Below are 27,182 nucleotides of genomic sequence, written 5' to 3'. Positions count from 1 at the left end.
GGCTGGAATGAACAGTGAAAAACTTCCCCCAGCTAAATTTTTCATCTCAGCCACGGCTGAGTGTTCTTATCTATGGTGCAGCCCCCACCTCAGCTTAGGGTTACAGTGAGGATACTTACAGGTCATAGAATCACAGAATGGTTTGGGTTGGAAGCGACCTTAAAGATCATCTAGTTCCAACCCCCCTGCTGCGGGCAGGGACACCCTCCACTAGACCAGGTTGCCCAAAGCCCCATCCAACCTGGCCTTGAACACTTCCAGGGAGGGGGCCTCCACAGCTTCTCTCAGCAACCTGTTCCAGTGCCTCACCACCCCCTCATAGTGAAGAATTTCTTCCTTATACCTAGTCTAAATCCTTCAGCTTAAAGCCATTACCCCTTGTCCTGTCACTACTTGCCCTTGTAAAAAGTCTCTCTTCCTGTAGGCCCCTTCAGGTACGGGAAGGCTGCTATAAGGTCTCCCCGGAGCCTCCTCTTCTCCAGGCTGAACAACCCCAACTCTCTCAGCCTGTCTTCATAGGAGAGGTGCTCCAGCCCTCTGATCATCTTCATGGCCCTCCTCTGGACTCGCTCCAACAGCTCAATGTTTTCCTTGTACTGGGGACTCCAGAGCTGGACGCAGTACTCCAGGTGGAGTCTCATGAGAGCAGATTAGAGGTGGAGAATCACCTCCCTCGACCTGCTGGTCACCCTTCTGTTGATGCAGCCCAGGACTCGGTTGGCTTTCTGGGCTGCAAGCACACATTGCTGGCTCATGTTGAGCTTTTCATCAATCAACACCCCCAAGCCCTTCTCCTCAGGGCTGCTCTCAATCCATTCTCCACCCAGCCTGTAGTTGTGCTTGGGATTGTCCTGACCCATGTGCAGGACCTTGTGCTTGACCTTGTTGAACTTCATGACGTTCACATGGGCCCACCTCTCAAGCCTGTCAAGGTCCCTCTGGCTGGCATCCCTTCCCTCCAGCAAGTCAACTGCACCACACAGCTTGGTGTCATTGGCAAACTTGCTGAGGGTCCACTCAATCCCACTGTTCATGTCACCGACAAAGATGTTAAAAAGGTCCTATAGCTCCAGCTGGCATAGAGTTGTTAATGCATTGCCAAAGGAAAAGAGAGGCTGCAAAGAGATTTCTCCTCTCACAACTTCTTTATTTTGGCCATGGCTTGGTCTTTTTGGCAAATGCTCAGCTCACACACAGTGTTTAGGGTTAGGTCTAGGAGAATGTCAAAGCCTAGAGCTCCATGGGATGTGGAGCTGCCAAGAAACTCCCTCAGAGGGAGGGACTGTCTTCATCTGGATTTTGCCTCTGAAAACTTCATCATTGGTGTGGCTTGTGCTCCTTGGTGACAGTCCAGCCAAGGCCAGTGTTTAGGATTAGGAGAGGGAACATCCTCAAACTCCAGTGTGGTTGTGGCTGAAAAGGGACGCTGCAAAAATATTTCTCCCCGATAGCTTCTTGATTTCTGCTATAGTCTGTGGTCCTTGGAAAAGGGCTTAGCTCTTGTCTAGGGTTAGGGGTTGGGTTGGGAGAGTAACAAAGCTCAGAGCTTCCATCAGCTTGGGGCTGCCAAAGGAAATGACAGGCTGCAAAAAGATTTCTTTGGGAACTTCTTCATCTGGGCCCATGGCTTAGTGTCCTTGGTTAAGCCTCAGTCAAGTCCATTTGTCAAGGGATGTTGTAGATGCTTTTCTCTCTAAGTCAATGGGAGTTGGATCATGCCCATTTGTTGCATTTTCCTCCTCAGGGTTCAAATTAAACCATGTTTAGATGTTACGTAGAAGTCCTTTGAACTAAAACTCCCACCCAAATCTCACAAACTTGGCTGTACCCAATAATTGCTCACAGCGCTCCAAAGGAGGAAAATATCATTGACATGAGGTAGCTACCATAAATAACTCCATGGGACTGGCTCTTCTTGGCTGTGCAAACCAGAGGATATGATCTTCAGATAAATCCATCAGTTTCTTAAGGTGGATAGAAGTCTACCAGATCTTGCTCATGAGCAGATTCTGGTCATAACTTCATACTTGCAAGCCTGTTGACGTTTCCACTTAAGTACAACCAAGTCCCTCCTGGGACATGGCAAATTCAACACTGTATTGCTACAACAATCAAGCTCTTCAGTGGTCAGTCAAATGTGTAAGAAGTTCAGCCAAATGAGTCACAGTACACAGGCTTAGGCAGGTCAAGAAAATGTCTAGCCTTTGATTTTTCTCTTTTGCTTAACAGAATCAGTGGGAAGGTTCACTAGCCCCAAAACCTGAACAATACTTACCAAATGTGTTCTTCAACCTTCAGTGGAAGGAAGTAAGGTATACTCTTACAACTTGGCTTTGTTAAGGAGGTGATGGGGAGGGGCAGGGCTCACTTTGAGGTGCTGCAATATGAGTAGAGCAAGAAATCAAAAAAGCACTTGAAGCTAAATAAATTCTTCCTGGCATAAAAATTTGAATTAAGGAGGGAATAATAGGAAGGGTGATATTATGAGAAAAGTCATCAGTGGGGAAAGAGGAGGCCAAGGGCTCCTGTTAAGGGGAAAGGGTAGTGATTAGAGTGGGCATGAGATACAGGAGACCCTTCAGAACTACTTCTCACCTAAGTCTACAGCAGTAAAGGGGCCAAGGAGCAAGACTCTCAAGCTAATGGTCAATGGGTCAGGAGTGTGAATGTCCTAGTGGGACAAGAAAGGACAGTCACATACTGGCACTCATGCCTGACACTTTTCTGAGGCAGGATGGAGGCAGAAATAGACTTGACATCTTGCATAGGTTTGCAGGTATCGAAGCCATCAGCTAATAGCTGATGTGCCTAGGTAACAGGAAAAAAATGTGATTCACAGGAAATACTGTAGAATAACATTCACCCTCCACTAGTGTTTCATGGATGGCAATCTCCAGGACACCACCACCTGCGCCTGTGTGTGGGTTTGCGTGGCAAGGTTTTGGTGGCAGGGCTACAGGGGTGGCTTCTGTGAGAAGCTGCCAGAAGCTTCCCCTGTGTCTGACAGAGCCAATGCCAGCCGGCTCCAAGACAGACCCGCAACTGGCCAAGGCCAAGCCAATCAGCGCCTCTGGGATAACATATTTAAAAAAGAGAAAAAAACAGTTAGAGAGGGAGCTTTTGCAGCCAGACAGAGGAGTGAGAAGATGTAAGAACATCTGCAGACACCAAGGTCAGTGCAGGAGGAGGGGCAGGAGGTGCTCCAGGCGCCGGAGCAGAGATTCCCCTGCAGCCCGTGGTGAAGACCATGGTGAGGCAGGCTGTCCCCCTGCAGCCCATGGAGGAAGGATGAGGGGGTGTAGAGATTCCACCTGCAGCCCGTGGAGGACCCCACGCCGGAGCAGGTGGAGGCACCTGAAGGAGGCTGTGACCCCGTGGGAAGCCCAGGCTGGAGCAAGCTCCTGGCAGGACCTGTGGACAGAGGAGCCCACACTGAAGCAGGTTTGCTGGCAGGACTTGTGGGGGACCCACGCTGGAGCAGTTCATGAAGGACTGTCTCCCGTGAGAGGGACCCCATGCTGGAGCAGGGGTACGATGAGAGGAGTCCTCCCCCTGAGGATGAAGCAGCGGCAGAAACAACGTGTGATGAACTGACTGTAACCCCCACTCCCCGTCCCCCTGTGCTGCTGGGGGGGGGCTGAGGTTGAAGCCGGGAGTGAAGTTGAGCCCGGGAAGATGGGAGGGGTGGGGGGAGGTGTTTTAAGATTTGGTTTTATTTTCTCATTCCTCTACTCTGTTTTGCTTAGTAATAAATTAGATGAATGTCCTCTCTAAGTTCAGTCTGTTTTGCTCGTGACGATAATTAGTGAGTGATCTCTCCCTGTCCTTATCTCGACCCACAAGCTTTTTGTTACACCTTTTCTCCCCTGTCTAGTGAATGAGGGGAGTGATAGAGCAGCTCTGGTGGGCACCTGGCCCCCAGCCTGGGTCAACCCACCACAGCCTGCCACCGATAACTTGCACGTGAATCACTGATGGTGCAAGTGTTGCAGGTGGCCTTGCGTGACCAGTCAACCTGTCCTCAGACAACTGTGTTCAAGGAGACCCAGGACCAGCCTGCCGCACTGCCCAGCTGCCACATCAAGCACCCAGCAAAACTGCTCTTGTGGATGAAGCCAAAGTGCTGCAGGTAATTCCCAGCAGCTCTACCCACCTTTGGAGGTCAGACAGAGAGACGTAGGGACTTGTACCTTAATTTGGTATTTCCTAGTTTGCCACCCTGATCTTGGTGCTCTGGAAAGATGTTCGTACTCAGCATTAACAAAGGCTGGGGCTGGCAGGGGCAGGTGAGCACAGGGGTTGTCTTGTAGTTTGCTTTTCATTGAAAATACAGATTAGCACATAGTGAGACGTGCTAGTAGGTCCCATCACATGCTTGCACCTGCATGCAGATAATCAGCTTGTTGGATCAAGGCCACAAGGAAAACATTTGCTGTGATGGAAGAAGAGAAGAACAGAAAACACAAGATCAAAACAATGCACTTGGCAGTAGTATCAAGAACCTGTTTTGGTGTCACAAGGATCTGAGCTCTTCCCAAAACTGTACAGGGCTCAGAGCACAACCCATTTCAGGTTGCACTGCAATCTCAGCCACGTTACAGGTCTGCGAGTGCCAGACCAAGCGTCAGTTTTTAGAAGCACGGATGCAAAGCTAACATGAACTGAAAGTTGTTTATGCCCTTGCTCAAAAACATGACATTCAAATCCTATTCAGAATTAGCCCTGCAAAAATCAAGCAAACTTAATAGCTCATATCAAAGTTGGCCTCACTTCAGGAAAATTTCTGTTGCCTCTGTAAACACAGCTGAGTCTCCATTTTTCTCCTTCCTATTGGCAATGTACTTCACTTGCTAAATAAAGATATCTAAACAATCTCTCTTTGTACAATAATTTTTATGCTTTCCCCATCAGTCTATTTCAGTCAGCTGCCCCTACTCTGCGCAGTACAGTGTGAAGCAGCATTCAGAGTATGCATTAAAAATGTTTGGGGTTTTGGTCAAGACACTAACAGGAAAAACCAAAATTTTCTGGGTGTAGATGCAGGGTGAGAGAAAGCCCCTCTTTCATCATGGCTCTCTACTAGGCAATGTCCTGCTACTGTTTCCATTTAAAAAAATCTCATTCTTCTGGACAGAACTAACAGTACAAATTTACTCAAGCATAAAATCTGGTATTCAGAATCCACCAAAAATATTTTCCATGCATAAATTATTTAATTTCTCTATTTTATATCCTGAAATCACTATTTCTCAAAATCCATTAGTTATTTCTGCAACATAAACACTTACTTCATAATGAAATTGCTTTTATTTGTGCCTTCCCTTGGAACTCCCTATAACTAATTTCCATTAATCCCCACCCCTAGAGGGGAGTTATCTTGGGCAGAAACATCTGCTCGAGGAGAACTGCAAACCGATAGCTTTTTCTGTCCAGTCATTTTACAGTTTATACCAATGAGCAGAAATCACCGTTCAGCAGACTACCACTGACTTTAACAGGCTTTTGGGTTAAGGGCAATCCCAGCAGCAGTGACTCCAAAATATCTCACCCAGGCAGTTATCTGAAGCAGCTTGCCAGCTTCTCCAGTGACCCCACAGCCAACGATGGTGCATAAGGGAGCAGCAAAGCTCTCCCTGCACCTCCAGCTGCAAACAGCAGCATTGCTGCACCCAACCTGCATTTCTGCCAGATATTAATCCCAAAAACCAAGAGCAGCATTAGCTTCGAGTGCAGATGGGCCAGGCCAGACTCTCCATGCACTCCAGCCTTAGTCCAGTGATTTCCCATGTGTCAATCCAACCCCAGCTTTTTGCTAAAGATCATCCTTCGATGAGGGGAAACCCCTGCGAAACAGATCGTCATGCTGCTGGTGTAGCCTGGTCCCTATTAAAATAAAATGGAGGATGATGATGAGAGGGCACACACATTACTGGGTCAAGAGGGAAGAAAACTGTGAGTTTACCAGTGGCAGCATCTGATACATGACATTTTAAGCACATGTGAGTCCTTCTCACATGCTGCAGGGAAAAAGCAACTCCCCTGAGAATTGGGAAGAAGGACTTACTTGCCTCCCTGTACCTCGGCTGATGAGTGTGCTCCATTAATTTGGTTTTAAATGACTCTGAAGACAGCACAGAGTTACTGTCTAATCTACTCAAATAAATTATTAGGTTAAAAAAAAAAAAAAGCTGTTGTCGTTTCCATCTGAGAACGAGCGCTTCTCCCTCCACCAGCTGCACAGGCAGAGCTTTGTTCAATAACCCCTACGCGCGTTTCCAGCGGCCGGCACAGAGGGACAGACTGTGCCTGGCAGAGAGAGGATGGGTGTGGAGAGCATCCCACCGGCGTGCCGGCCCGGTGCCTAACCGCAGCCGGGATGGGGGGCAGAGAAACTGTGCCAGTCTGTTCAAGCTGCCAGATGTCCTTACAGGAGATGGTTTTCTCTACCCGCCCCCCCAGTCTAGACCAAGTTTTGGCCCTTGCGAACGCGCCCTGTTGCCAGTCGCTACCCAGCTGTTGCAGGGCTTGTAATTCAGCTCCACGCCTCCATCGTTGTGAAAGAGGCGAGAGAGGAGCCGCGCGCAGAGGAACATTGATTTTTAAATGGCATTTTGTTTCGGAGTAGTACTCAATTAGGAGAGATTGAAACATCTCTCGTTAGGCTTCTGGAAAAGAAACCTCCCCCGGGTTTTGATAGCAACAGGCGCAGGCGAGGGCCGTTTGCCCCGGCTCTGTGCGTCATCCCTGTGCGAGGGGCAACCCGCTCTGGCCCCCGCCTGGGACCAGTGTGAGATGGGGATCCAGCCCTGGCACAGACCCGCAGGCTGGGGCTGGGGTGAGCCATTTCTCAGGGTCCTGCACAGAAGAGACGGCTGTGGTCTGTCTCCAGCCCTGCGCGCAGGAGTCTCAATCCATATGCTAGACGGATGCCGTTGTCCTCGTGTTTCAGAGAAGATGGTGAGCATCAGAAGAGAAGGAAGATGAAAGGTCTGCCTGATTTTTGCATCATCCTCAGCTTCAAAAGGGCATCAGAAAGACTCTTTTTTCCCCCATGAGAAGATAGAAAGAGCCTAGAAATAAACACCGATTATAGGCTCCATCTGCACTTATATTGCTGGAAAAAATTTTGAATTACAAACGTACGTAGGGCACCTTGTGCTTGTACAGAAGCGGCACCACCCATGGAATGATTCAAAAGGAAAAAGTTTGGTTTAGCCTCCAAGTCGCACTCACCGCTTGAATAGCCTTTCTGTTAGGATTCAAGCTTTCCCTTCCCCCACCCCTTTTATTTAAAATGGAAATGACAAGAAAATGCATAAAAATGCAGAAAGCTTAAGACTAGACAACACGAATTTTTCTCAGCAAACATGTTACTGAAGCCCAGCAGATCCAGAAAGTAGAAAACTTGCTATGAACAGGGGTAGAGAGGCAGGTTTTTATTGCCAGCAAGTGAGGAAAGAGATGGAAAAGCAGCAATACCATCAAATTCATTTCAGTCAGCTGCGTAACTTCTGGATCATAAAAGTTCATGCTTGTACTGAAAACACGATTGCTAACTTTCTCTGCTGGCATGAAGGTTGCTTCGGATCAGATCGGAGGTGCTCAAGTGAAACTAAACCAGCAGTTTAATTCTGCTACTGTACGGCACCTGCTTTGTGAACAGACAACATCTACATCTGGAACTGTCAATCCAAAACTTTAAGTTACTTTCAGATCTGAAAGCATAAAATTTTACAAAGAAGGGAAAAAAAAAAGTGGGGGGTCTAAGAATGCCACATGGCAATGCCTCATATTACAAACACGTATCTGCAAAATTATAATAAGAATGCCTCAATCACAATGGTGATTTTACACAAAAGTAGAACGGCTCCAGAAATGAAACAGAAAGACACTCTTTTTTGGTCTTTTTCTGGCTCTTTTAGTTGCATTAGACATGCAAACTACATGTATTTGCTTTTTCAGACAAACACATGGGAGACAATGAAGCAACCTCATCCGTGGCAGGTGCTGGGTGCCTACTTAACTTGTTTTACTGAACTTCCCAAGTCAGCCTTTCAGCTGAGCCAGAAGAGAAAATGCGGTATCAAAGTCCAGGTTCGTGAATTTTGGCTGATGCCACCTCGCCGGATGCTCCGTGACACCAGAACCTCGGATGCTGGCTGTTCACCTCTCCTCTCAGCCAGAGCAGGGACGATGTGGAGCACCAACAAAAAGGAAAGCCCTGGAAGAAGTGGGTGAGCTGCCGGCAGAGGCAGTTCCTCCGGTTCTTGCCATGCCTCCGGTACAGAAACTCGGGGCACGCAGGGCGAGATGTGATTTTGCAGCACTGCATGAAGGGGGGGTTTAGCTGCAGCTTTGGTTAAAGGTTTAAAGACTTTAAAGCAGGGTGAGAGACAGAGAGATCGAGGCTAAGTTTGCTGCCTGGGGAGAAGCTGGAGTGAGGGAAGGTGGGGAGGAAGATCCCAGACCTCCCAAAGCATCTCAGACCTCGGACTAAAGAAACAAGAGACAACCATTGAAAGGAAATTGATGCAAGCACATCAGCAATTTCTGCCTTACACTGTGTGTTTCAAGCGCTCGCCAAGTAATAAAAAAAGAGCTGTTTTTAGAAACCTTTCCAAGTGGCCGGATACTAACTCAACAAACAACCCTGTGTTCGTGAGGTCACCCCCGGCTGTGCACAGAGCTACGAGAAAGCCCCGTGCTTTCAGCAAATACACTCTCAAAGGGGATGCTCTCCCTTGCCTCGCTCTCCAAAAGCTTTTCTGAGACTCTCCAGAGTCATCTCATACCGGCCTGTTAAGGGACACCGAACTGATTATGCATGTTTATACTTCGAAAAGGTGCTCACAGAGTGACTTAATTCCTGTTATTAGCATTTGACACGACAGACTGGTTTTCTCGACACGACTGCAGCTCCACTCAGCGCTCAGGCAATCCCCCAAAGAGCAATCCCAAGACGTTCCTGCAGCTCAGCCACACCGGGTCTCACCTCTGGAAGGATCGATACCGGTGACTGAAAGATGTATGGCACACTCAGCTGTGCAAGTACCGTGTAGCATCCCTGACACTAACTAGTCAGCACCCGAAATCGTCAGCATTCCTCTGCTCACCCATCACTTGCATTAGCTTTCTCACTGCTGACTGCTGGGATGATCCAGTTCTAAAAGGCTCCACTGCTGCGTTGTACATCTTAAATTATACACGTGGTGCTCTACCATAGGAGAAGAGCAATCAAAATGATTTATTTCTGGGTGAACAGAAAGCGTCCCCTTTGTCTCAAAACAGTAATTACCACAGGCCACATTCCGATGCTACACTTACTCACAGCAGAAGTTACTAGAACGGAGATTATTTGTGGAGTAAGGTATTTCTCAGCAGGTATCAGGATGTTGGTTTTCAGCCCTAAAGCATCTACATTAAATACCACATCTTTAATTATTTCAATTTATCTTTAATCAAAAGATGTGTAACTGCAGTGCCTCCCTTTCTCTTTGCTGATAGCTGCTCCCATAGATACACAGAAAAGCAATTAATTAGTGCAAATTTTAGAACAGAAATAGCTATGCAGATATCGGTGAAGATGCTAAAAATGTCAGGAGAGAAGCAAGATAAATGTCAATGTTATTAAAAATAAATGTCTACTTAATGCAACATTTATCTAAATGTTTGCCAGGAAAACAGTAAATACAGAATTTAAATCCTGATGTAGCACAACTACATACAGAGGCTCAAAGGGTAAACTCCACCCCTGCACTGAAAGGCAGCCCGAGATGAAAATCTCATTCCAAGCCTTGATATCATCTGTGCTAGCCCTCTGCACAAAAGTGGATTTTATCCAACATACAGTGACTTTGTAAACAACCCACTTCCTTTTACCAATACCGAGTTTAGTTTTCTAACGTTTCCTTCCACATCCACAACGGTGCCTTATCAAATCCCACACCCTGGCAGAGTGTCGGGATTTATACTCCCTTTTCCATGCATCGGGGCCTCTCAGTCGCTGCCCTGCAGGACCGAAGCCCCCGCAAGACCTGCTGTCCCGAGTGAGCTCTAAACACAAGCCCCTGTACCGGGGAAATAAGAAATGAGCGTTTCGTACATTCTCCTAGTTTATCAAATAACGTAGATGGCTCTTCCAGTGAGCCGACTTATTCATCACCTCAGCAGTCCCCAGCCTGCGTGCACATCTGCAAACACTATCAGTACTGATTTTATGTTTTCTAGCAAGCTACTGCTACGAGCGTTAAATAGCGAAAGGCCAGCACACGATCCCCGAGGAGCCCCGCTATACACACACCAGCTCAGAGACGATTCCCTCCATCCATCTCCATTTGGAGATCTGTCAGCGTCAAAACCATTTTCTGTTGGACATTGTTCGTTTTGTCTCTGGATCAAGATGCGAAGGAGGCCCACTCAGAAGACTACTGCATCTTTTATCAGCCAAACTTGTAATCTCAGTAAAGTAAAACACATCAAGCTGATTTGACAAGATACATTTTCCTTAGGCTCAGGTAGATAGACGTTAACAAAGTGGTCCTCCCTTAATTTGTTATTAAAGGAGTCCTATTTCAGCTGTTCCATTATTTTGCTTTGGATCAACGTCAAGCTGACAGACCTACACTTACCACCAGCACTCGATTTCACAACACGCTTTTTTCCACTCACTGGCTAAAAGGCAACATATAGAGGTCGACAGAGCTCCTCTCTCCAGCTCTTCAAAAATTCTCAGATAGGAATTTCTTGGATTTAACGACTTTAAAATGTTCAGAGTCAGCAGCTGTCCCGTGTAGCCTTCTCTAGCTGCTGTCTCAATGGAAAATACTTCAATTTCATCTCTGTGATAGAGCTACATCTTCTATTTGCTAGGCCACGCAAGACCGTGCGTTAGCACTGGCGTGAACACCAATCTCAATAGGAACCATCAAAACTGAGCCAGTCTCCAGGTTGAATATTCAAAGCTTCCACCTGAAACGCTCCTGGGAGCTGGTTTCAGCTCTGCACAAGTTCATCTTCTCAGCTCCGTGAGAATAACTTCTTTTCTAGAACATCTTTAAGCATTTCTGGCTGAGCTATAACAATTTCTTTGATGCTTGCGTGATGGACTAGGAGGAAGTATAGAGGGCCTCTTGGCAAAGAGAGTTAAACCTCTTCTAAACTAGAATAAAATAAAAACTTTGCTCTATTTAATGTGGGTTATGAGCAAGACCTTGGATCACTTCCTAATTTGAGCAGATTGATTTATTCCCCCCAAAAAAGCTGTGCTGGAAGCAATCACCCTACCACCAGGGTAACGTTCAACTTTGTGCACATCACAAGAACGGTGTCAGAAACCAGCAAATGTCCTCACATGCACTGGCAGCTCCTCAGCCTGCAGGAGTTGGACCGCCTGACAGGGACAAAGCTGGGACCTTGATGCTGTTCAGACTAATAAGCACATGCTTGACTAAGATCTGAACAGCAGTTGTAATTGCCGTCTGCATTACTCGCCTCTGCTGTGTACAAACAGTGGCAGGGTCGCATTTCTGGGATATTCAGGGAGGAAATTCAAGATGTTAATAACAGCCTTCCCCTCGCAGGCTGAGGGTCAGGGTACACAACTCACATTATTCTGTTTTTTTTCAACACCCCCCTCCCACACCCTGTTGGATCAATGTAACGCTGCAGCTTGATCTTCTGTGAAGTTTTGAGCAAGCTGTGAAAAGTTATCTTCCTCACAGAGGGCAGGAGGAGATATTTGCACACCGTAAACATCGCATTTGCATAGCCTAGATATTATCAGCTAATATAGAAACATAATACCTCCTCTTAGTATCCCAGTAATATCTAACCCATCCTAATTTCCTGTTGATTCTTTCAGCAGGCAGCACATCAGAACAGCTGTGGCAGCAAATACACCCTTCAACACGTCAGAGATGTTGCACAGAGTGCTCCCACGCTCACGACACAGGGGTTTTTGTGGAATGGTCCCCGTTAGGTGCCTGTTAGCAATCCTTCCCCTTCCATTGTCCCAGCTAACTCCAGCTGCTCGATGCACAAGAACAGCAACGGTTGATAGCCAGACAGACTTGAGTGAACAACGTAGTTCTGCTTAAGGAGAAGTGTGCATTGTCAGAGATACGGCTCTTTCTCCCTCTCAGAGAAAAACCAGTCCCCTCCCCAGTAACATTTTCAAAATCCATTGGAAGCAGTTCCAGTTAATTCTGCAACGACAGAAACCATGCTGTCAATATGAAAGATGAAACTGCAACGTAACGAAGAATGAATGCCCACTTTTGTGCAAAAACGCAATCCTAGAAAGCTACACAAACATTTGGAAACAACAGCTCTTTTATTTGACCGTGATACTACCCTCATGTTCAATCCAGTTCACCAAATAAGACAACCCCGTATCATTAAAGATGATCTCATCGACAAGCAGCTCCTAGGAAGTTTTCTCACATAGGAGGCTTTAACCGCCAGCACTGATGCAGCCTGACTAGGAGCCGTGTTTGCTCAGCACATTCTGGTGGTTTCGGAGACAAAGCCAGCATTCCCAAGGCTCGAGATAATCAAGCAGATGAAGTCATGCACTCCGGATGCTCCAGAAAGAGGAAAGGATGTCGGGGGGGGGGGGGGGGGGGGGGGGGGGGGAGGGACAGGGGACCACGTTTAGCGTTACCACATGGAAAAGGAGAGGGAAAAAATGTTCTGCTTTCAATAGTTCTCTACATGAATGACACGCTGACATTACCAATAAAATAGTATTTGAAGGTATGACCATTTAACCCCAGGAGAAGTCAGACTCATGGGCAGCCCGTCGAATGGAGCACCTAGGTCTACATGCTCTCCCCAGGGACAAAGATCTTTGGTGACCTCTGAGGGAGCCTAAAGCCAGCGGCTTCTTATTTTAGGGATCTTGATTAAGCATCACCTTGTTATCATCCCCATCTCTTTCGAGGAAGGTACTGCTAATACCAGTCGACAACACGCAGAAATAAAAGGTGAATCACGTGCTTACAACAAACCCTTCCGTTTTGGAGCCTGCCTAGGGAGCAGGCTAGGGCAGAGGAGGACCGTGGAGCAGCTCTCAGTAGCGATACTTCAAAGGCAGCCCAAAGTTGGAAAGCAGGCCAGGATTAGATATTGATAACCACAAACATTTTTGAAAGCAACTGGGCCTTTAAGAGCCCTTGGGTTTCGGAGTTCAACTCCGATTGCTTAAGGGAAATAGATTTTCAGCCCTTTCTAGAAAATCCTGTACTAGTTGCTTAAAAACTGAAATCACTGTATTGACCTATCCCTGAACTCCTGTGCCTTCTTTTTATATTCATCTCTGCCTACAAGCCCTCCAGGGAGGGATCTGGCCTCACACTGCAGCATATTTCTGGGGCTTACATTGCAATTATTGTAATGGATAGCTTTCTTTTCAGATTGGAGGAGAGTTTGGTGAAAATCTTTTCCATTCGCATGTGTTTTCAATAATTTTTTCCTCCTTCTTAACACACACCCACCCTTTTTCTTTCCAATTCAAAAATACATCATCTCCTTGCAGATAGCACAGCTGGACGGGTACAGCTTATTACTGTCTTAGCAGCTTCTTCCTAACTCCTTAGTTTTATTTTAACTCTTGCTTTGTGCTTTCCTCCACCTGGTAGATTACGGGCATGGTCTCTGCTGCAGGATGGAAGCGTTCTATATTCCAGTTATCCGCTGCATATTAGATACAGCGACCTCTGGATAAACTGGAAAACTCCCAAGGGAGCGTTTTTGGAAGGAAAGCCTGTGCCAGGTGCCATGCCAGGATTGCTCTCCGTACAAGACAGGCAGCTGCGGTCAGGCTCAATTCCCTCCTATTGCCACTGAAATGACAGCACGAAACTTTAACAGCGAAAATAGTTTACACTTTGGGATTCCAGCCATAGGAAAAAACACAGCTAGCATCTCTGTTGTCAAACATCCTGCCGTCTCTTGACGCATCGATTTCACTTCATGCTGAGTCTAGTGGCAAAATCCCAGCGCTAATGAAATTAATGGGAGTTTCACCATTGGATTCAAGAGGGTTGGGATTTCATACAGACTCTTCAGTCGTAAAATTCCTTCCGCTCACTTCTGAGCTTAAAGACTGTGCCCGTTACACCCAGCACGGAGGATCTGGGGCTGGTCCAATATCCTTTTAAGTTAATGGAAAGGCTCCCACTAACTTTAATGAGGACTGAGATAGATGGTTAGTGGATGAGAGCATTTTATTTGAGAGAGGAAGATGTTGTTCTACAGACACTTACATTGTCTTTTTAACCCCTCACGTACTTTTTTTTGTGCTTCTCTTATCCCCCATGTTGATCTCAGTTGCTGCCAATAATGATTTTGCAAGAGTCGGGGAAAGGAGCTTCCCACCACAAGCACTCGGGTTTTTACTCTTCTGTCCTCTGACCATTTAATGTGATCAATAACTATTGAGAAAGTCTGAATATCAACAGAAGCATTCAGGAGAGAAAAATATAAAGATGTAAAAATGCACTAGAACAAAAAACTAAATCTGCGTAACCACGGTGGAGACTATGGCACAGCCTGTTACGCCTGCAGCTTACAGCAACCTCTCTGCATTAAGGTAATGTCTTTTGTTGGGAGGAGACATTAGTAACCAAAACAGCTGTGACAGCAGAGTTGTGCTTAAGGGAAAAGTATTACTTTTGTACTGTTGCCAATCAATAGATCTGAGTTAATGCTCTTCCCTTTCTGTGTGAGTATTGGTGGAGACTCATTCCTCCTCCTGATCTTTCCAGTCACCCCCCTATCCTTCTTGCTGCATTAAAATCTCACACTTGGGTACCTCGGCTTTCTCTTGTTCTACCCCACACTTGTTTTTTCTTCTAATACCATTTTACAGGGCTGGTCCTTAAAAAGGGGCTGGCTTACATCTCTTACTACTGCCCATTTGTTTTAAATCCCAGTCCTACAACTGGGAGGCGGTTTCTTTAACCCTGGATGAAGCAAGACATGAGAAAAGAGGTTGCACTGATGATAAACTAGGTGTGATCCAAGTCTCCGAGCCTGTAGGAGGACTCTGGATGTCAGTGAGAGCTAGATGACGCCAAAATCCACGTGAACATCATGCAACCCTTCACTGTGTTTTCCCCCAACCATGGGTATGAAATAGGGCTTTTCTTAGTATTTCACACTTTTATTTTTACTGCTCTCTTTAAGCCCTATCCATGCTATTATGGCATACTTGAAAACTTGAGCGGAAAGTCGCAGGACCACATGCAGGGCTGAAATGACAGTCACAGTTACCTGAAGCACCAGCCAAGGGATTTTAATGCTGTGCCACTGGAGTGAAACACATTTCAGTCTTGCCCTTCCCACCCTCAAGCCCCCACAATTCCCTTTTTTTAAAAAAAATTTTTGTATCCCAAGTGTATTCTCAGAGCAATGTATTCAAATGGAAATGAATAATCACCAGTTTAACAAAAGTCATTAATCCCCTGTAAGCACGCTTCTGCATGAATCTATTAATTCTCATTTGCAAGTTTTCAAAATTAAAGTAAGTTTGCTATAGTACGTGCTACTTAGTCTCTTTAATTAAACAACCACCCACTGTTGAAGTGGGTGAACTAATTCATCAGTCAACAGCATGCACAGCCCTCACGGCGAAAGTTTCCAGGTTTGCCTGACATGCAATAAAACACCGAACATCAGCTGAAGTTTCTCGGGTCACATTAAATCCCATTTGTGGCAGAAGCAGTGAGGGAATTAATTCCCTGGCATCTTTATGACATGTACCTTCAGAGAGAATTGCACAGTTCAGATTTATATTGAATATTCTCTGCTCTCTTCTTCACAGACTAAAGTGTGGCTCAGATCAACAGCAAAAATGAATGATTAACATCACTAATCACCTGAATGACAGCAAAGCAGTGACCTGTAGGAAGCAGTTTTGCAGCACCAATGCAATTTCAGCTGAACAAACGTCCATTCACGAGTGCGATTCACCACTTGGCAACTCTGGCAAGGAATACAAGTAGCAGAGGGACACACCGTCTAAGCAGTGCTGAAAAAGGAAGAGACTTAGCTGTGTTTATACTTCTCACCGCTGCAAAGCATGTGGAAGGAATGGGAGCTCGAACAAGCCGGTGGCAGAAAACACACAGTACCATTTATTTTTCTAATTCCTTTTTAAAGTCCCTCTATTTTGGGGGGGTCTACAAAGAGCATATACAGTGTACAGGAATAATCTTGTGATATTTTGTGATTTATTGTTTGCATAACCGGAAAATGGAAACATACCACTCTGTCGAGATGGTAGACTTCCATATACCTGACACAAGCCCAAGTCTGTAGACGCTTGTTAAGAGTGCTTCGTGAGCAGGCTCCGAGGTTGTGCTTTTAGTTCTACGCATGATCAAAAAATCTCCCATGCAAAGCATACAGATACAAGAGAAGGCCACAGCAGTGAAAGCACGGGCAGTACAGACACTGAGGGTCATCTGACACAACCCTGCATGCACAGAGGAGCTTAGGGCTAGAGAGGTGAGCAGCAGAGATGAGCAGAGAGCGAGGGAACTCACCCAAAAGAGCTCAAGCACTTCAGCAACTCATGTTCTGGGGCCCAGAACTGAAGACTGGTGAGTGCTTTGAGACTTTTAAGCTTTTAGGTCACTTTGAACAAGCTTCCCTGAAGTGTGTGCAATTCAAGCCGTTCCCAAAAATCCCAGAGGCTTGACACCATCCCCTTGATGGAATCAGATTACAAGGAAAACTCGGGTCATCCAAGAAACATCATCTAATAACAAAGTCATCTCTGGAAGTCCCATCGGACCACAGTGTAGGAGGCTGTGAATCACTGAAGATGTGGGAAAATGGCAGCAAGAGAAAGGAAAAATGACCCGCTTGCAGCAGATAAACAGGTGTAACCTCGCTAAATCCTTCTGCAAGCAGTTGTCAGAACCTGATCCCTGCCTGGAAACTCGCTGCTCTTTTCTTAAGTAGCCAAGCTCCAATACTAAACATCTTATTAAGAATTCCAGAGTAATTACTGCAATATTAAGCCTGTGAATCCAGCCAGCTCCAGCCAGTAGAGAAGAAAGCAACATCACTAAGCAGCAAGGGCTGAGAAGCTGAAACAAAGAGAACCCAAGAGGAACAAACTGCCAAACTTTAGCTAAGCTTTGTGTTATATCACTACACTGTCACAAAGATAAACATCAAAACCCATGAGATGATCAAAATCAAAAACAATCACTCACAATCTACCCTCCGAGCTCATTCACGTATTGATAAAAGTTTTCATTACAATGATGCAACAAGCAACTATTTTGAAAACAAGTCCCGAAAATGCCCTGGGACTGTCTACTCTGGAATTGCAAAAGACTGAAAGAGAGTATGTTTCTATATCCAGAGTTTATTTTTTAATGCTGGCTTATTATAGATGAACAAAACATGCAACATCCCTATGGAATGGAAATGTAAGGTCCAAGAGCACTGACACGGTAATACCGTAGTTCCCTGGAGAGCTGGAACAGTATTCGAAAGGTGAAATAAAACAAATAAAACAAGAAAACAATAGCATCTTTTTCTTCTTCAACCTGAGGTTTCTAAGTCCAGAAGTCTAATATACTTTAAATTCTGAACAGTAAGAAAGCTTTGTCCATTAAAAATATATCTATCACTTAAACCACTTTCGTCTAGCTAGGATAAAATAACATTAGGGAAGGGAGCTCTGGAGTCAGAAGGCTGAATTTTAACCAGAAAATCTGGGAAAAGCAATAGCAATTCTATAGCAGAAAACCTAGAAAGTCAGGTTCAGTTAAAGAACAGTGCAATAGTTGATACCAAAACAAGCATGAAATCCTCTTTTATATGACATTTTCTTTGCAGATTTGGCACCATCTCTACTTTTTATCCTTTTTGCAAGATTCGTAAAGTAAATACGCTTCAGCTATGATAGTTTAGAAAACACATGTATTAGTCAGCTGCTCTGGAACAGAAGTTAACAGCTCTGATCCCCTCTATCCTCTAAAATTAGGCCTCTTAAAATCATAAGGGTAAGTGCCTTAATACTTTCTGATATCAAACAAAAGTCAGTAAGAAATGAATTGTATTCGAGTTTGATCCAAAGCCAAGTCTAGTCACTTTGATCTTTCCATTAAATTTCAGCCTGCCTTGGTATAAACCCACAGAAAACATGCAAAGTAAACGCTGATGCTCTTTGTGGTTACCGTGCGATGTTGCAAGGTTCTTTGCAAATGATTTTCTCTTTCTGCATCTCAGTTCGTGGCCACTGCTCATTAAAAACCAAAGCGTCATCAAAGTAACAATCACGGTGCCAGATAAAGGATACGAACCTGCAGGCAGTATCTGATTGTGAAAAGTAACCATGTACACAAAGGGTCAGGATTTTGTGAAATCTACAAAAACGTGTAAAACATTAAGCAAACACCATCACGTTCCCACACCTAGAAGAAAAATGTTAAAAATATATATATATATATATATGCAGAGGTACACGTGCTCTTACCAGTGCAGGCAGCATCACTGAGGGTCAATGATTTTGTGTCTGTGCTTGCATAATTACAAGCAATCTTGCTGAAGTATGTTAACAAGTCTGTATACTCAACACATGTGGCAAGTGTAAATTGTAAGCGTTTACTAGAAGGCAGTAGCAAGACTGGCTGGTTTCCTGAGTTCTGGGGCAAGAACTACGGAGCGGAGGAAGCATTGCCAAACTTCCCTATGGGCTGGAAAGGCCAAGGCTTACAGGAAGGGTGAACAACATTCAGAGAAAGAACCTTCTTCATTAACTCTTCCCATTTTTGCAGTCCCTGGCTGTCATCTTAGATGAGCATGAAAATCTTGGATTGTCTAGATCACAATTTATCATAGCTTAATTTCAAAACACTGTTTTTTTCCTAATTTCTGCTGAAAATGATCTGAGATTTTGGGAAAACATCCCCGTTTTCTTTTCCAGGCCACTAAATTATGGATGTGGTTTTCATGACCGGGAAGCACAGCAGTCCAAAGGCCAGGGAAGGATTAGCTCAGAGCAGCATGCTAGAAGTTCAGATTGCACTTCTACCCATCCTGCTTGGAAAGAGATGGGTCCCATCCAGAAGTCAGGACCCCCAAGAACTGACGGGAAACCAGCAAAAAGACTGGGTGAGTCAATACCAGTAACAAGGAAGGTGTATTTTAGACCAGAAGTGAACAAAAATTTAAAAATGTAAGAAAAGAAGAAATCCAACCTACTGAGGGAAGGAAAAGATTCACTGTTTTTACAACAATTCTGTTGTTCTGCTTTAGAAACAGAAGCACCACAGTGAATTTCAGAGCTTTTCAGGCCTCACATTACCCTAACATATCTGTACTGATAAGTCTACTATTACAACTGTATGGTTAAAGGAGGGCCAGCACAGCCATTAAGACCTCTGCATTGAGGAAAGCCAATTCAGAACTGACACACACCATAGTTCACCTCTTCTCATCTTTCTCATCAGCTCCTGATCCAACTCATGTCCACATGGATGTGGAATGGTTTCTGGCTGCTGATGGCAGGCAACATGTTCATCTGGTTATGCCGGTGGACAACCAGGTTCCCCGGCTGGCATGTGTATGACTACACAAGTACAGCCATTTTTAATATTCAATGGGAAAGGCTGGTGTGAGGAGAAGCAGGCTCAAGTTGCTTGGGTTTTTTTCCCCCCAAATATCAGACTTAAAGTTGGAATAAATTTGAACAGGTATCAGGGCTGTAAAACAGAACATAGAAGCCAAAGGGATACACGTTCCCAAGCAATCAGCGTGGTGGGGAAGGTAGAAAAGTAAAGGACTTAACGCAATCATGAGCACAACTGCAATTGTTCTAACACTGTCTCTCCCTGCAGAAAGCACTGAGCTCATCAAGGAATAGTCACCCACGTACAGTCTAGGGCAAGTCTGCACACATGTTCAAATGTAATCAAACCTTTCCCCAACAATCACTCTGCTACGGAAAGGTGTGCACCGATTCTGAAAGGATAAGCGAGTTAATTCTGGAACAAATCAAATTTGAAGAAATCTTTTAAATGGAAGGAAAGTAAACATGTGCACACACACATCTATATGGGACAAAGGGGATTTCTTAGATGTCTTCATTTCCTGCCGCAGAACCAGAGGCTGACTGCTTATTCAACGCAACTGCTGTTTATACCCGGTCTCTGCATCTTGAGAAAAAAAGCTTTCAGGAGGAAACTGAAGTTCCTCCGGCACGGCCCTGCCAGGCCCAGTCCCTTAGTCAACGCCTTGTGCAATCATTTTGAACTTCCCTCCCGCTCACTGGTGCCAACATATGTATCATCGCATTCGCGTGGGTGAGCGCGCTCCTAATAGCGTTGTCTGTCACCAGTCCTTTTATGATGCTTCATTTCCATGGCTCCTTGGTGTATGCTCTTTGTCTGCTTTCTATCATCATTGCACAGTACACAGCAATTATTTTGGCGGCTCTCTTCAGTTTGAACTGTTCCTTCCTTTTGTACGTGGGCTGAAGGGTATTTTTCCTTTTTAATTAAAGGACTTTGTTTACAGTATCAGGTTTTTGAATGAAGATTTACAGCAGACCCCATAATTATAACAGTCCCAATAAACAGTACAAACTGTCATTTACAGCTACAACACAGTGTTATAGTTAAATGCCAGCACAACATCTCCACTATGTCAGCCTAACTACATATCTATGCACTTCAAGCAAATTAGATCTCACAAAAACTGCTACTGCTGAACTGCAATGCAACTCTCTTGGAGGAATCCTTGATATTTTCTCTCTTCAGTACTGGAAAATACCATCCAGTAAGTCAGGAGAAAGAAACTCAAGCAAGCAGGAAAGGAGGAGTGGGCACTACACTGCTTTCTTCACAACAAAACCACGTATAGTTGCAGTCCCCCAGCCCTAAAAATATCAGCATAATGTAAGAATTTCACTGTCCCTATTTCGATGAGCATGCTGTGCAACACTTGGGGTAAATATGCAGGCTGGGCAGAGAATGGATTGAGGGCAGCCCTGAGAAGAAGGCCTTGGGGGTATTGATGAGAAGCTCAACATGAGCTGACAGTGTGCGCCTGCAGCCCGGAAAGCCAACCGTGTCCTGGGCTGCATCAAAAGCAGCGTGACCAGCAGGTCGAGGGAGGTGATCCTGCCCCTCTACTCCGCTCTGGTGAAACCCCATGTGCAGTACTGCATCCAGCTCTGGAGTCCCCAACATAAGTAGGACATGGACCTGTTGGAGTGAATCCAGAGGAGGGCCAGGAAGCTGATCAGAGGGCTGGAGCACCTCTCCTGTGAGGACAGGCTGAGAGAGTTGGGATTGTTCAGCCTGGAGAAGAGAAGGCTCTGGGGAGACCTTATTCTGGTCTCCGGGGAGACCTTCCAGTACCTGAAGGGGGCCTAAAGGAAAGATGATGAGGGACTGTTTACAAGGGCATGTAGTGACAGGAGAAGGGGTAATGGGTTTAAGCTGAAGGAGAGTAGATTTAGCTTAGATACAAGGAAAAACAGCTTCACTGTGAGGGTGGTGAGGCACTGGCACAGGTTGCCCAGAGAAGCTGTGGATGCCCCCTCCCTGGAAGTGTTCAAGGCCAGGTTGGATGGGGCTTTGGGCAACCTGGTCTAGTGGAGAGTGTCCCTGCCCATGGCAGGGTGGCTGCAACTAGATGACCATTAAAGGTCCCTTCCAACCCAAACCATTCTCTGATTCTATGAAACACTGACCATGCCATGTTCCGCTCCCCATTTTAGAGTTGCAGCTGCTTAGCCTGTTTGAGCACCAAGCCTTCAACAGTGAGAATACATGCACTGAAGTCCTAAAGTCAAGCTGCCAATTTAGGTTGGGATTATATCATGCAATGAACCACCTCTGTGAATGATAAGAACAGGTTTGCTCAAGCAATGCAGTCGCTTGACAGCCTGTTCCCTGCTGTGCCCACAGCACAAATACAGCTCCATGTGGTGAAGTGGGCCTGCTTCTCTGCAACCTGGATGCGTAAGGGAGAAGCGTGGAGTACAGCAATTTTTCCTGTTCATTAGGTAGGCTCTAAATATCAAGGTTGAAAATGGAGAGTAGAGACAATTGAAGAAAGGAACAAGGAGCTGAAAAACTTGAGATGCATTAGGGTACAAGAGAAAACAGAGGAGGAAAGGAGAAAAGGCGGAGTAGGAGACCAAGTGGAAATGGGGCAGGAAGACAGTGCAGAGGAACAAAGCACAGGACAAGCAGGATTCCTGGAAACTTGACCAGCTCAAATGGAAGTGATGCCAGACCACATGCAACTGCACTAGAAAACACACAAGAAAAATTAATTTATCTGAGTCATCATAAAAGTAAAATCGTTGCAGTTAACAGAAAAACAAAACAAAACTTCAAGCTATGTGACTGTGTGGTGCCCTATCCTCAAAGGTTCTTTAGAACTGTCTTTAGTATGCACAGCTTTGTTTTGAACATGTTTCTGAAGGTGACTGGGTTTGTTTTTAAAAATATTCTACGAGTATTGCAGAATTAACGTTCTGCTAATGCTGAGGAAAGCAGTCTCCTCCTTCCACCAGTAACTAGAGTAGTTCCTGGCATTGCATATATAATGAGCTTCTCCATTCTTACAGTTTTAAAATGATTCACAAGGATTTACAGAGTGATTTGATTTAAATCAGAACTGTAACTTGTTCTTTTTTTTGTTTCTTTTCTAAAGAGCGGCCAGAGTTCATTCCATTAGCACAAAGTGCTTCCAAGAACTAGCATAAGTAGGAAAGCACCTTTGTCTCTTATTTCCCCCATCACAGGGCCATGCAATCCATCAAGAAAGGTATTATTTCCCATTAAGCCAACACTGAATGGAAATGCCATTGTTCCAAATGGCCCACTAAGTTCCAGAATGGTGGCCAAGGAGACTTTCCAGGAAGTAACAGGAATGCCAAAGACAGATGCGTGTGCATTTTTAAGGAAAAGGTGAAGAGAAGAAAGAAAAAGACAAATCTGATGTTAATTTAGGGAGACAAGTTTCAAAGACCACCGTTAAAAACAAACATGAGATATTGCCATTAAGGGGCCCGTGACTGGTTAACACTCACCACATGGCAAAGGACTGAGCTGAGACTGCTAGCTTTTGAAATGTGCTCAGACTTCTCAGTTTTGCAGAAGAGGTTACACCAAAGAGCATCAGAAGGCTGACAGCGTAGGTGTGCTATATATCACATTAGAAATGCCTGCTAAAAAGAAATGACATAATTTCTCTTAAACCATCCTGAATTTCATAGCAGAATGATTTCAGAGAGAAAAGCCAGAGAAATGGCACATCTGATCAAAGTTACCTGTTAGCACAAGAAACACCTCAGTGCTTTATTAACACAGAACATCAAACACTGATAAAGTCAGCACCAACTGCTGAATTAGTAAGGGCAAAACACAAAATAACTGGATTAAAAGAGTTCTCTATGGCACCCATCCATTACTGGTAAATACTCATTCAACAACTTGCTCTTCTCTTGACCTTGAACTCTGTGCTTAGCCCAAGCCAGTTGCCCAAGAGCCTTGACTATGTTATGGAAATCTCTTCTAACATAATCAGTTACTCTACCTTCAGCAGAGACAGGTTGTGCAAGCACAAAGTCAGGCTGACACCAGTGCAAAACCAAGTAACACAGAGGAGTATCCCACTTTTCACTGGGATACAAACCTGGGAGGATTTTCAGTAGGAAAGCTGCCACAAACACCAGTACCCTTCACTTTTCTTTGGGCCAACATCCACTTTCCTTCCTGCAGTGCTAATTCCTGGAATTTACTTCTGAATAAACAGACTGTACACCAGAAAAGGGTTAAGTTTCACTCTTACAAATTAGCTATGCATATTCAAATGAAAATAAATATCCTAATTCTCCAAAGAGAAACCATCAGATACTTGCTTCATGATCCCAGGAGTCTGTTCTCTCTGCCTGTCTGCTGGTGCTCTTACCCGTGATTCTTTATGGTTGTATTATCATCATCTATGGACTTAGTATTCCAAACATACCAGCCGCCCACAACTGAAGGGCTTCTTTGCATGACAAATTATAATTGCACTGAATGCACTACTGGTTCTGCGACATAAAAAGGAAAAAAAATAATCAAACAGAGTTGAACCCAGGTGAAAAGCTAAGTCAGTACCCACGGAACCCACTAATTAATTACCATATAGATGTATGTATCCAATCTAATACAGATCAAAATTAAAAAAAAAAAAAAAAGGAAAAAAGTACCCCATTATTCACCACCACAGTTTCAATTACAGCTGGGAGAATCATTTCAGTTAGCATACTCTCTGTGGCCTGGCTCATACCCAAAGAGATGCTTCTCAGGAAGAAGCTCAGAAGCAAAATTTGGCATGAAAACTGGAGCAAGACACCTCTTTTGAAGTCTTCCCTCAAAAATCAAAACACCACTCCCCTCCCACCCCAATAAAAAATCTCCAAAATCACAGTTCTCCCCTTTTGAAGATTACTACTATTTTCTAGAGTAGGCCATTAACAGTTTTATCCATCCATTTCTTCATTAAGCTGGACCAAGTCAGCATTAATTTCTTAACCTTTGTAATACTTCATGCACTACTGCCACTTGATGCCAAGCTAAATTCCAAACTAAATTAACTTAAGAAAATAGAAAAGAACATTTCTTACCTGTTACTTTTCCCTCATAACTCTGGATTCCCACTGCTGAAGATAATCTGTCAAGTTAGAAAGTCTTTTTTTTTAACCTCCCACTCCTAAAACATTTAATATTACCACATATGAAAGAAAATGCAAGGAAAAACTTGTCTAATCTGTCAATGGTTACATGCCACTTGAAGCTGTTAGTCAGCTTGCATATGAGCTTGTGTAGGTATTTCGAATAACAACAGGGGAGATAATCTATTTTATAACAAGAAAAAAACCACCAAGAATATGCCAGAAAAACTTGCATTTTAGAATACAAAAGCAGCACAGGGTTCTGGAGGCATGCAAAGGACCAGAAAATATTACAGTTTTAAGTATATCATATACCGGTTATATTTCATGTTATCTCATTTTAGGTCAAAAAACATTCTATGTGTTGAATTTTCCAACAAACTGTTACTATATCCAACAGCTAGAGATACAAATACTCATCTAAAACAGAGAAAAAGACAATAAGCTATTGCTTTTGCAAGACACCAGCACAAGAATATACACATATTAGGCATTGTTATCATATACTAAAGTTGGTGCACATTTGGGTTGCAATTGCAGTATGCTTTCTAGAATAGTATTGTATAAGTGATTTGTTACCTAAAAGTCTATTCCACCTAGGAGCAACTAGTGAATGAACAGCAGCATTTACCTGCACCCTCCTTTTACTCTGAAACCTTTCATTCACGTGGTCTGGGTGGTCTAATAACACTTTTTGGGACTGTGCACCCTGTACTCTTGCTGGTTTACACTTTTCCACTTCTTAAGAGGCACTGAATATTGGATGTGCTGAAGAGAAATGAATAGAAAGATCCACAGCTCATAGTGCATTTTAAGAGCTGAGAGTTACTTTAGCAATACACCTTTCACAGCTTATCAGGATAAATATGTTAACAAGTTTCCATTTAAAAATGAGTCATCCCATCCCACTGGAGTAAGAAAACAGAACTCATCAGATTCCGGTGATTGCACAGGTTTCATTTACCTCTAAATCACTGAATTAAACTAGCTTAAGACCAAGAAGGAACAAAAGCCCTTACAGTTGTTTAGTAGCTTTTGCCAAGTAAATTGCCAGACCTAATCTAAAAGAAACTTTTCTAGTTTTTGATTTATCATTTAGGCAAAATCTGACTCATTTTTACAAGTAAAATTGTATAGTGGAATTTTAAAACTAATAACTTTTGTTATAACACAAAGTTGAATGGTTCTAAGTGTGGAAGATCTCTATTTCCCCTCAGTGAAACCATTAAACCAGGCAGCAAACTTTACAGTATAGAAAAGCTACAAGACAGGCTTGGAAGAACAGCTGTAAACTTTAAGGATTTCATACAAATTTGAGACAAAAATACCTGAATAGAGAACACTAAACAGAATCATTCAAGAGTGGGACTTTACAGGCCATTCATATAGTCTATATGCACGTTAATTACCCAACCACACATCTTTATTACCTCTTGTCTCCCCAAAAGCAAAGACTAAGCAAACCCTTTGCTTGTATAATACAGTAAATCCATGTGAGTTTACCTGGCATGCTCTCAGTTCACTCTTAGATAATCCTTTAATACTGAACAGATGGGCTATGATGTGTAAGTTCGGAAGTGACAGGATTTTTACTGTCTTTTTGTGCCTACTGAAGGTAGGGCTATTTGGTGATACCATAAATGGTGGAGATAACGGGAAGAGGGAGCTCGTCACCAAGCTCCTGCAGCTAAAAGTGAAAACATTGATCTCAAATTCCTGCCACTGCATGGAAAGTACAGCAACTGCTATGGATTCAGACAACTCATTCACATTCCTATGTAAACACAAGCAAGGCAAGAAAACATTAACAGCTGTACAGGAGTAACACTTAAAAGCACATCTTACATACCTATATGAACCAGGTATGATGGGGAAAGCCAGACTGAATATCATAAAGAAAAATCACCACTTCTACTCCATCAGAACTTATTTGAGCCTTTAATGAAAGCTGCAGGTGAAGAAACTCAGGTCACCACAATTCCTCTCATCTTAAAAAACCCACAGACCTCCAACCCCAAGCTCTGACAAATAGTCAAAAAATAAGGGAGAGGCTTTGTCAAATGATAAAAAAGTATGTATAAAATATGAAAATAAAAATAAAATCCATCTCTATTGCCTCTTTATTAAGCAGTTAGTATTGAAGATTGTTAATGCTTAGACCCAATCCAGCAAATGAGGTCAAAAAGGCAGCAAAACTTGCATAGACTTATCTCAATTAGTAAAAGACGGGAACAACTGAAGAACTATTAATGAGCTTGTTGAATGGAGAGCTTGTTGATTAAATACAGCATGGGCAAAAACAAGATGAGGGTTGTTTAAAAAAAAAAAAGTTAAGCTAGTCACTCACACTGCTGTGTCGTAAATCAACTAACTGCTTCCAAAACAAAATACTTTAACAATTCTCACCTCAATACACAGAAGCTGTTTACAAAGATGAGGTAACAAAAAATAAAAATAAAAATTTGAGAAATCCATTAAGATATAA

At 44.0% G+C, this 27,182-nt stretch overlaps 1 protein-coding gene across 1 annotated transcript in view; it reads right to left on the bottom strand.

Annotated features, from left to right (window-relative positions):
- Window positions 1-16,570, bottom strand: part of ECRG4 (ECRG4 augurin precursor) — a 59,034-nt gene extending 42,464 nt beyond the window's left edge. Inside the window, exon 1 of the mRNA XM_075739043.1 lies at window positions 16,548-16,570. The gene's annotated coding sequence lies outside the window, so the exon portion shown is untranslated. The remainder of the gene's footprint in view (window positions 1-16,547) is intronic.
- Window positions 16,571-27,182: the final 10,612 nt, after the last annotated feature.

The sequence above is a fragment of the Balearica regulorum genome, chromosome 1, assembly GCF_011004875.1.
Source record: "Balearica regulorum gibbericeps isolate bBalReg1 chromosome 1, bBalReg1.pri, whole genome shotgun sequence".
In the NCBI taxonomy this organism is placed as follows: domain Eukaryota; kingdom Metazoa; phylum Chordata; class Aves; order Gruiformes; family Gruidae; genus Balearica; species Balearica regulorum.
The sequence above is the reverse complement of the archived record's forward strand: the minus strand, read 5'-3'. Positions and strand labels throughout refer to the sequence as shown.